The 10,233-nt window shown below is 50.0% G+C and overlaps 1 pseudogene; it reads right to left on the reverse strand.

Annotated features, from left to right (window-relative positions):
• Positions 1 to 1,760: 1,760 nt before the first annotated feature.
• On the reverse strand, positions 1,761 to 2,769 carry LOC102976972 (40S ribosomal protein S4, X isoform-like; annotated as a pseudogene).
• Between the last annotated feature and the right edge of the window lie 7,464 nt (positions 2,770 to 10,233).

The raw sequence follows: 10,233 nt of genomic DNA on the forward strand, positions 1-10,233 counted from the left end.
GGCTTGTGTTAAAAAAAGGAACTCTGAGATGCATATAAAGGCAATCTGTATGCCAAGAAAGAGGCGCTGGGACTAATGGTCACCACACTAGCTCCCCTCCTGGCCAGTCCCGGCACCGTCTCTCTGCTTCCCTTCCCCAGATGCCCTGGGGCTCAGACGCAGCCCTGGTGTGATGGAAAGAACTCTGGCTTTGAGGTCATGGAACCTGGAGAGGATATTCACTAGGGACCCATAAATCAGTCATTTCCCCTCTCAGCTTTTCCACTTTTCACTCAAAAAGTGAGGATACTAACTACATGAAATAGACATTGTGTGTGAAAAATTTCATCAGCTATAAGCCTGCAGAGAGAGAGAAATTACTGGTGTTCCCTTCAGCCCGATCTCATCTCTACTAAAGACCTTTTTAAAAATAGCTTTGAAGCGGCGGGTCACACAGCAGCATTGTCCTGGTCAAACGTCTGTCTTCCCTCCTGTGGCTTTTCCACTTGGATCTCTGGTACCCAATGTCTGGTCCCGAATCAAATGTTCCCTGGGTGGCCCCATGGGCTCCAGGGCAGGGCTGGCAAACTTTTTGCAAAGGCCCACGTGGTAAATATTTGAGGCTTCCGGGGCCACAGGCGATTTTGGTCACCTGTTCTTTGTTTCTTTCTTTCTTTTCTTACAACTCTTTAAAAATGTAAGAAACATTCTTAGTTCACAGGTCTTACAAAAACAGGCCGAATTGGCCTGAGGGCTGTAGTTTGCGATGCCTGGCCTACTGTGAAATTGGGGGCCGGGGGAGTTTGGAAGTAGAAAAGGCCTAGACCCCCAGTTTTGCTGCTTGCCTGCCTGCGGGCCTTCGGATCTCTCTTCAACCTCCCCGAGACTTAGTGAATTGTCTGCCTCATGGCTGTAATGGTCCCTACTTACTTCAGAGGGCTGCGGTGAGGGTTCTCAAAAGAAAGCATCTACCCCGCAGCAGGTGCCTGAGAGACGCGGGGTGGTATCATTACTGCTCAATGAGTGAGGGACGGCCCACCCTGCCCTTGGTGTGATGGGGAGGACAGCACCCTCCCAGAGTCTGGGATATTCTACAAGGTGACCAACCAAGGCCCTGCTCGGAAGGCAGAGGCCCAGGGTTTCACGAGGAGAGGAAGACCTGGGGTTATGTCGAGGGGCTGGTTGTAGGGTTGGGACCTTGGTCCCACCACCAGCTTTGTCTTGGGCGGGAGGTGGCATCTGGGAGTCTGTGGGGCTACAAGAGGCTCCACACAGACCTGGGGCCCAGGGGGACCCAGGGCTTTCCCGAGAGGACACCGGCGACTCCCTGGTCCTCCTGAGTCCTGGCTTGTTGTCAAGTGAAAAACTAGAGAAGGAAGCAGTTGTGAAAAAAGTGTGGGTCCGAGCAAGCTCTTTTCATTAATAAAAAGAGCCACCATGTACTAAGCACTTTTGCATCCCGGTGCTGGGGGCTGTATGCCCATCCCCCCATCCCCCCAGTGAGCCCGGGGCAATGCTGGGGCAGGAAGTCGGGGTGGGGGGGTGGGGGGGTAGGGAAGGCTCACAGCTGCAGGGGCTGGAGCCGGCGAGTTTTTTTTTTTTGCGGTCTGATGTTCCACTTCCTCCTGGGAGCCTAGCTCTGCTCGTGGGTTCAGGTTTGGGTGGATACTCAGGCCAGGGGAGTTTGAGATATTGATTCTTTTTCTTTCTTTCTTTTTTTTCTTTTTTAAAAATTATGTGGTAGTTATCTTTAAGTACAAAGACTTTTCCAATCATGTCACTTAGAGATCATTTTATCCACTGCTCTGTTTGCCGCCAGTCTCTTGTCTCTCTCCTCAGCAACGGTAAGGTGGATACCCTTTCCACGAGGAAGAGAGATCCATGGTTTGTTGCCTTTGCCAATAACGAAAATGTTGGAGAGCCGGGTGGCAAAGCTATTGCCGTTGGCATCTTTCACATGAACTACATCAAAAGAACCAGGCTGTGTCTCCTGGTTAGTGATCACACCAATTCTTCCCAGGTTAGCACCTCCAGTCACTGTGCACAGGTTACCAGTGTCAAATTTGATGAAATCAGTAATCTTGCCAGTCTCCAAATCAGTTTGAATGGTGTCATTCACCTTGATGAGGGGATCATGGTAGTGGATGGTGCGAGCATCATGGGTCACCAGATGAGGGATTCCTTTTGTGCCCACAAAGATCTTTCTCACTTTGCACGACTTATACTTGGCCTCCTCAGGTGTAATACGATGAAGAGCAAAGTGACCCTTGGTGTCATAGATCAGACAAAAATTCTCTCCAGTCTTGTCAATGCTGATGACATCCATAAAACCAGCAGGGTAGGTTAAATCAGTGAGGACCTTGCCATCAATCTTAATGAAACTCTGCATGCAGATCTTCTTTACTTCATCTCCTGTTAGGGCATACTTAAGTGTGTTCCTTGAGACATTCCCTCAGCTTGTGGGGACCGGTAGATGGATGAGGAGCAAACACACCAGTCAGTTTATCCAGCATCCAATGCTTTGGAGCTGCTATGTGCTTCAGGTGTTTCTTGGGACCGTGAGCCACGGCTGCGCTAGGCACGAAAAGAGAGCGATTCTTCTTTTTGAGAAATACAGTGAAAAGGACTAGTTCCTCGGCTGCTGGAAAAACCCCATCATCGCCCAGCTGTGGAGCCTGGAGCACTCCCTTCTGTGTACTTGTGCCATCCCGTGGCTGGTTCTGGTGGGTCACCTGTGACCAGCCTCCCGGGCTGGAACTCAGCAGTGTGACTTGGTGCACAGGGGGCCATGTCTTCCTATCGCCAACACCCTGCTTATTTCTGTGCCCCTTTCCACCTATAATTCACTGTGCCTGTATCTAGAAAGCCATCCTGTTACTTCTTTACCTGGTAAACTTCTACTCAGTCCTTTAAAACATAGCTCAAATGTCACCTCCTCCAGGAAGCCTTCCAAGACTACCCAGGCACAGTTAGTATCTCCCTCTTCTGCCTTCAGGCACTTTGATTGTTATACTCTTTGGGGGTGGGGGACAAACATTAATCGAGCACTTAGTACATCCTCCACCTTACGCTAGGCACTTTACTGAATTATGCCATTTAACATTCAAAAACCCATGAAAGGGTCTTATCCCCATTTTACAGATAAGGAAACCGAGGCTCAGAGCAGCTAAATAACCTGCCCAAGGTGAGGCTGGGATCTGAATCCAGGCAGTATGACCTCAGTGCCCTCCCTCATAACCACTAAATGATATTGCCTCTCTGACACTAGTTATAATTACCCCAAACTGTGATAATAAGTTTATGGGTCTGTAAATGGCCCGTGAGCTGAGACCACGACTTATGTATCTTTGCTGCCCCAGAATGTAGTGCAGTGCAGTGCACACAGTAGGCGCTTAGTGGTTGTTCATGGAAGGAATGTTGAATACAGAGCCTGTGGGCATTGGGCCCACTGAAGGAAGGTGGTGTGCTGGGAGCGGGGAAAGGAAGACCAGTGGGGGACACAGCTGAGTGGGTGGGGCTTCCTTGACCCTGGCGGGGAGGAGGTTCCTGCTGCCAGCTGCCATGCGATCTTGGAATCACGAGCCTGGCAAGAACAACAGAATGATGTCCTGACACTGCTTAGTAAGCACCTTCAACATGCTAGGAAGTGCTTTGCACAAGGGCATTGTAAGTCCAGGATAAAGGACAGCTAGTTCAAATCCCTAGACAGCTCACAAAGGCAGTGCCTTTGCAGGATGCACTTTGGCAAAGGATCATCCTGAGGCTGGGAATGGACTCCGTGCCCTGTACCTTCTGAACCTTGCCGGCCCTCTGAGAAGCCGGGCTGTTGAGGGAAGTTGCATGAATTCCCGTGTTGGGGAGTCCTGTTTTGTACCATGCAGCTCTGTTTACAGCGGACTGGCTGCCTGGAGGAGCAGAGCTTTCAGGTGAGCAAGGAGATGGGCATCAGGACACCTTCATCTCTTCCCGGCTCTCTCCACCCACAGGAGGTGGGACCCAGCCGGGGCCCAAAGCCTGGAGCCTCCCAGAAAGCCAGCTGGGCCTGTGAGGTCATGCTTCCTGCCACACTTGCAGGTGGCCCTTTCCTGGGGTGCCAGCAGGTGTCAGGGGCAGGGGTGGTGTACGGGGGACCCCTTTAGCATCCCCAGTCCCCTCTGGGGGCTGGAGGTGCCCCGTGAAGCCACTGGAAAGCTCTTTTCTTGCCCGGAAGAGGTCCAAAGCATGCGTGGTTGCTGACACGGGGGAGGGGGATGGGGGGAGGTGGGGAGAGCGAGAAGACCCCCCTGCAAGCCGCGTTCATACAAAATGCATTTCCCAACGTATCCCTCTGGCCTGTCGGAGCCCCTTCTGCTCGATGCTCTGTTTATACATGATAGACAACTAATTAACATCCAAACCTCCTGAAAGGTCTTTTCAGAGGTAATGTTCTGACAGATTATGTCAGCAAGGAGCACCGATTTGTCTAAGCATGGATCACATTGTTTCAGATTGAATGAGGTGAATATTAAACTGCTTTAAATGTACTCTTCATAAAGTACTAATTACACACTCCCAAGGGAGAACAGCCAAGGAATACTAAACAGTAGAGAAGTCAACAGAAGGTTCTTTTTATAGTATGTTGCTGGGCTCTGTGTTTTTCTGTCTCCTTCTTTCTCGCTCTCTCTCTTTTTTTTACAGTAAAATCACAGCACGCTAAAGAATACACATTTATAGCACAATGCTTCTCATCTAATTATACGGCAATCATTAGTTTTAAGCTGGATGCATTATATTTTCTTTGATATATTATGCCTGAGGCACAACTCTGCATTTATTGCTGCTACTGGCAGATTCCAGTCCCCCCAACCCCCTTTTCAAACCCCAACTCCTCTCTACCCCACGACCCTTTAACAAATTATTTAACCCTTACTGTTAGTTTGCTTATTGTCTCAAAAAATAATAATTGCAATTTAAATTGGCAAAAATGGGGGAAACGACATACCCTTGGTTAATTAATTAATTTATTTGTTTTTAATTAATTAATTTATTTATTTAGGGCTGCGAGACGCTGCATGTGGGATCTTAGTTCCCCGACCAGGGATCGAACCCATGCCCCCCAGCAGCGGAAGCACAGAGTTTTCACCACTGGACCACCAGGGAAGTCCCCCCTTTGTTACTTTAAAGTGGAAAAAATAGGAAAGGAAGTCTTGTGTGTTTCTGGGAGCTGTGCAATTTTTTTTATTAACCAGGTAATGTCCTGAATACACAGTCTCTGCTCCCCGGCCCAGTGAAATTCCTTCGCAACAAATTCTACAGGATCACACTGAACTCCCAGTGGCTGAGCTTCACTGTCCTTCAGGGAAAGAGATATTTATGTGTATATAAATATACATCTCTAAAAGCAACAGAGGGGTGGAAAACCATGAGGCAGGGAGCAGTCCAGCAAAAATGCAGGGTGGCCCTTCAAAACGCCGATCTGCAAATGTAGCCAGAATTCTGCTCCAACAGTTTCTCTGGGTATTTCTGACATTGGGCCTTGCCCATTGTTGAGAAAAAGCAAGATTAATTTTGAGATGCCCTGGATGGTCAGGTTCTCAGTCCTGAAGTGAGAAAAAGGCCAAGTTCCATGGGGATGGATGGCCTGATATTGACCCAACTGGTTTCTTCTCAGTCAGTCCTCTAATCATCACGCCTCTAAAGATAAAAGTGACGGCAGGGTCCCAGCAAGGTAGAATCGCTTTTGTGTAAGGAGCAAAGTGGGATCACTACTGTGGTCTTCCTTTCCCTCCCCTGACACCAAATCAGAGAACTGTGGGATCCTGGACTTGAAGGGGTTAGAAATTTCCCATCTTTAACAGTTGAGGAACTTCAGAGCACAGAGCTGCCTGCAGTTCAAGCTGGAACCTGGGGTCCTGACTCCCAAGCTTGTACTCTTTCCACTTCAGATAGAGTAACTCCAAATAACTCTTCTCTCACAAAAATGACCCAGGGCAAAGGAATAAAATGACAGAGTGCTACAGACTGAATGTTTGTGTTCCCCTCAAATTCACATGTTGAAACCCTAATGGTATCAATGTGATGGTATTTGGAGGTGGGGCCTTTGGGGAAGTGATTAGGTCATGAGAGTGGAGCCCTCCTGATGGGATTAGTGCCCTTATAAGAAGTGACAGGAGAGAGTTTGCTTCCTCTCTCTGCTCTCTTGGGGCCATGTGAGGATACAAGGCGGCTGTCCAGACATTGGATCTGCCAGCACCTTGATCTTGGACTTCCCAGCCTCTAGAACTTGGAGAAATAAATGTTTGTTTTTTGAGCCACACAGCCTATGGCAGTTGTTATAGCAATCCAAATGGACTGAGACACAGAATTCTCTTCTCTGAGAGCTGGAAGAAGTCTGGAAAGTCTCCTAGTCCACCCTTCTGCTGCTGCTTGAATCCCCTCCATGACATATTCGGGACAGCCATGACTTGTTCATTCTTGGCTCTGGCTCCTCTGGGGATGGAGGGTTGGCGACCTTCTCCCAGAGTGTCAGACCATCTCTGTGCAGCTCTCATGGCTAAGTAAGTGTTTAAGAGCAGTGCACGCTGGAGCGAGAGTGTCTGGGTTTAAATCCAGCACGGCCACGTCGCAGCTCTAGGACCTTGGATAGGGGACTTGACATTTCTTTGCTTCCATTTCCTCTTCCTCTGTAAAATGGGAAAAATACAAGTGCCTGCTCTATAGGGTTTTGTGAGGACGGCAGGAGATGATACATGTCAAGCAGTGCCCAACCTACTAAACTAACCAAGCTTAGCTATTATTATTGTTAAGAAGTTCATCTAGCTCCCTAGCATAACTGCCATGGTTGTAGCTCGGCCTGGGGCCCTACGGAACAAGATTAACTTTTCTCCTTGTGTGACTATTTTCAACTATTTCATTCATTCAGTGCTCAGCCGTCACTGGATGACTCCTGCATGCCAGGTACTTAGTGCCAAGAGAAGAGAGAGATATGGAAAAGACTCGCTCCCCGATCTCATGGATTTTTTTTTTTTTTTTTTTACATTTGTTTTGGCTGCGTTGGGTCTTCATTGCTGCACGCGGGCTTTCTCTAGTTGCGCGGAGCGGGGGCTACTCTTCATTGCGCCGCGTGAGCTTCTCATTGCGGTGGCTTCTCTTGTCGCGGAGCACAGGTTCTAGGCTTGGGGGCTTCCGTAGTTGTGGCGCGCAGGCTCAGTAGTTGTGGCGCACGGGCTTCGTTGCTCCGCGGCATGGGGGATCTTCCCGGACCAGGGATTGAACCCGTGTCTCCTGCACTGGCAGGTGGATTCTTAACCACTTAGCACCCAGGGAAGTCCGATCTCATGGATTTTAAACACCAGAAGAATTTACAATTTCTCTTCAGAGCTTCTCTTCCCCAGGGGACATGCTCTTTGGTTTCTTTGCTTGTTCCTCACTTAACTTTTTTCCAGCCCGTTTTCCTTACGTGAAATCATTGAAAGGAATACACCAGGGATGAAGAGAAAATGGTGGCAAATCTGAGCTTCAGTCCAGGGCACACCTTGTGTCCATCATCCAAACACAAGAGACTGGGATTCCATGGGTGGATGGGACCCAGGTATGCGCTGTTTCTTTTTTTTTAAAAAGCTCCTCATTCTTAAATCCAATACGTGTGTGTACGTGTGGGCATGTGTGTGTGTATGTGTGCGTGCGTGCGTGCACGTGCAGCCCCCCACAGATGCATGCCCACAGCCCCCGACCCTGGGTAAGCGGAGGAGGCTGCCTTCGTGTCTGTCCACTTTTAGGGACACGCTATTTTCTCGGGGCTGACTCCCGCCTTCTCCTGGGACCCCTCCTCAAGCCCAGGGTATTCTCGGCTGAGGTATTCCCCGCCACATGAGGGTGCCAGCTGATGACACGTGAATCCTCCAGAAAGTACGACATCATTGGTCAGTCCACCTGCCTACCCCGCACGTCCATCCCTCCCATCACTGATGCTGCCGAAGTTAGCACTATGGAAGATACATGGGACGTTGTCACTCGCCTGCTACAACCTGTTCCGCAAGACTCCCTGTCTACTTCAGGATCCCATGCAAGTTCCCGGCCCGTGTGCACGTGAGCACTTGCGTGTCTAACCATTGCTCCGTGCCCGGTGCTGCTCTCGGGGCCTCGCAGGTGCCAGACCCGCAGCCAGGAGGGCTCCCTTCACAGCCCTTGCCCATCGTGGGCTTTGCACCTCGCCTTTTCTAAACCCTGAGGACACCACCATGTTTCATCCATTGTTATCCCACAGCCTAACACAGTGCTTGAGACCCAAGGGAGTGAATATATACTGGTGGAATTATGGCTGGTGCAGGTGCTATTTTTGAGGAAGCGCTCTTGCCTTACACCGACAGATACAGGCAGCCAGCTCCTGGGCCTAACCTGATGGACCCCTTCAATATACACTCTTCGTTTTGAAGCCCAGGCATCTCCCCTTTCCCAGAATTAGGCCTTCTTCACCCTCCCGCTGGGTCTCTGTGGCAGTGTACCTCATCTGGTGATGAGGATGTCCTCTTTAGGGTCAGGAAGACCTGGCCATACACCTCTGAGGGACCCAGGGGTAATAGGGGCAGATGCTGTGCGGAGGAGAAAAGCACCCAGAATATGCCAGGCATAGTGGTAGGTGCTAGCCTGTAGAGTGACGCCCTGTAGAGATGTGATCTCTGCCTTCATGGAGTTTGCAGCCTCGTGGCGATGCACTGGCTTCCTCATCTACAAATGGGGCCTCGGCCTACCCACGCCGCGGGGTTGCTGTATAGACTGAAACAGTGCATACAGGGTGCTCGGCAGGGAGTCAACACTCCGTGAAGTTTCCAAATGGGCCTTCTTCTGCACCCCAAGAGGGGCTTGAAGAAACTGGCCCTTCTGAGTCAGGAAGGCCTGTGCGCATCTCTGTAGGGATGTGACCTGGTGCCTGTGACACATCCCTTGGTGGTCACCAAGAACTGAGGAGGTGTCGGGGCCGATGGTGGCCAGACTGCCCTGATGGTGCACGTGCCACTGGCTCTGGGGCGGCAGCACTTGGGCGACTATGAAATCCAATACGAAGGAACTCCCTTTTTCCTCTGGCACTTTGATTTATGGCCTGGGTGTCACCTTCCTCCTCTGCACAGCGTCTGGCCCTTCTCCTTTCTATGCCTTTCTCTCTCCTTGCTCACAAGTACCTGGTACTTCCCACCTACCCAGTTGAGCTTTGGGGGAGACTAAACTGGCCTTGAATGATTGCTTCTGCAACCTAAGAGTTATGTGGCCTTAGGCTAGTTATTTAGTCTCCTCGAGCCTCAGTTTTCTCATTTGTAAAATGGGGCCAAGAATACCATCCTCCCGACCTCATTGTGGGGATGGGGAGAGAAGGTGTGGGAAACGTTCCCCTGCAGCGCCAGGCGTGCCGCCAGCCCCCAGCATGAATGTCTTTCCAGTGCCACCATAAGTCACACTAAGGTAAGGTACTGTGGGTTTAATGGATTCCCTCTCCTCAGGAGTTCCTGCCTTTTAAAAGAGGACACTGGCGCTGTCTGATACAGCACAATAAATTGATTGGGCGAAACTTCAGGAGAAGCATTGGGGTAGGGGAAAGAGATATTTTGGGGGCAGGAAATGGCCTTCCTTTACTTCTGAAATCACACCACTTAGACTAGCAGCTCTCACCCTAAGAGCTGTGATGAGCTGGCATGGCATGGTACCAGCAGTTGTGAGATGTATCACAAACAAATATGTTGCTAATAATAAAGTGCCGCAGTTTTCGAATAATCCCCCCCAAACACACTTTGGGGGGGTTACCTTAGAGGGAATTCAAGGTTAGCTCCATGATATGGTCATACCCACTCTCATTCTTACGTGACTTCTTGAGTGGGGTAGAAAAGGGTGCACCTGGGATTGGGCACAACCTGGGCGTGCCTGCACATGGGTGTCCCTGGCCACGCATGGCCTGGTAGAAACAACAGTTGCAGGTCAGGGACCTGGAGAAAACCCTTGAGACACTTAGAAGCACTAGGCATGCTGCACAGCGAGAGAAAAGAATGAGCCCCTGACTTCTTCTTTTTTTTAAAAAATTTATATTTTTTAACATCTTTATTGGAGTATAATTGCTTTACAATGGTGTGTTAGCTTCTGCTGTATAACAAAGTGAATCAGCTATATGTATACATATATCCCCGTATCCCCTCCCTCTTGCGTCTCCCTCGCTCCCACCCTCCCTATCCCACCCCTCTAGGTGGTCACAAAGCACAGAGCTGATCTCCCTGTGCTATGTGGCTGCTT

This window comes from Physeter macrocephalus, unplaced genomic scaffold (genome assembly GCF_002837175.3).
Source record: "Physeter macrocephalus isolate SW-GA unplaced genomic scaffold, ASM283717v5 random_200, whole genome shotgun sequence".
NCBI classification, from domain to species: Eukaryota; Metazoa; Chordata; class Mammalia; order Artiodactyla; family Physeteridae; genus Physeter; species Physeter macrocephalus.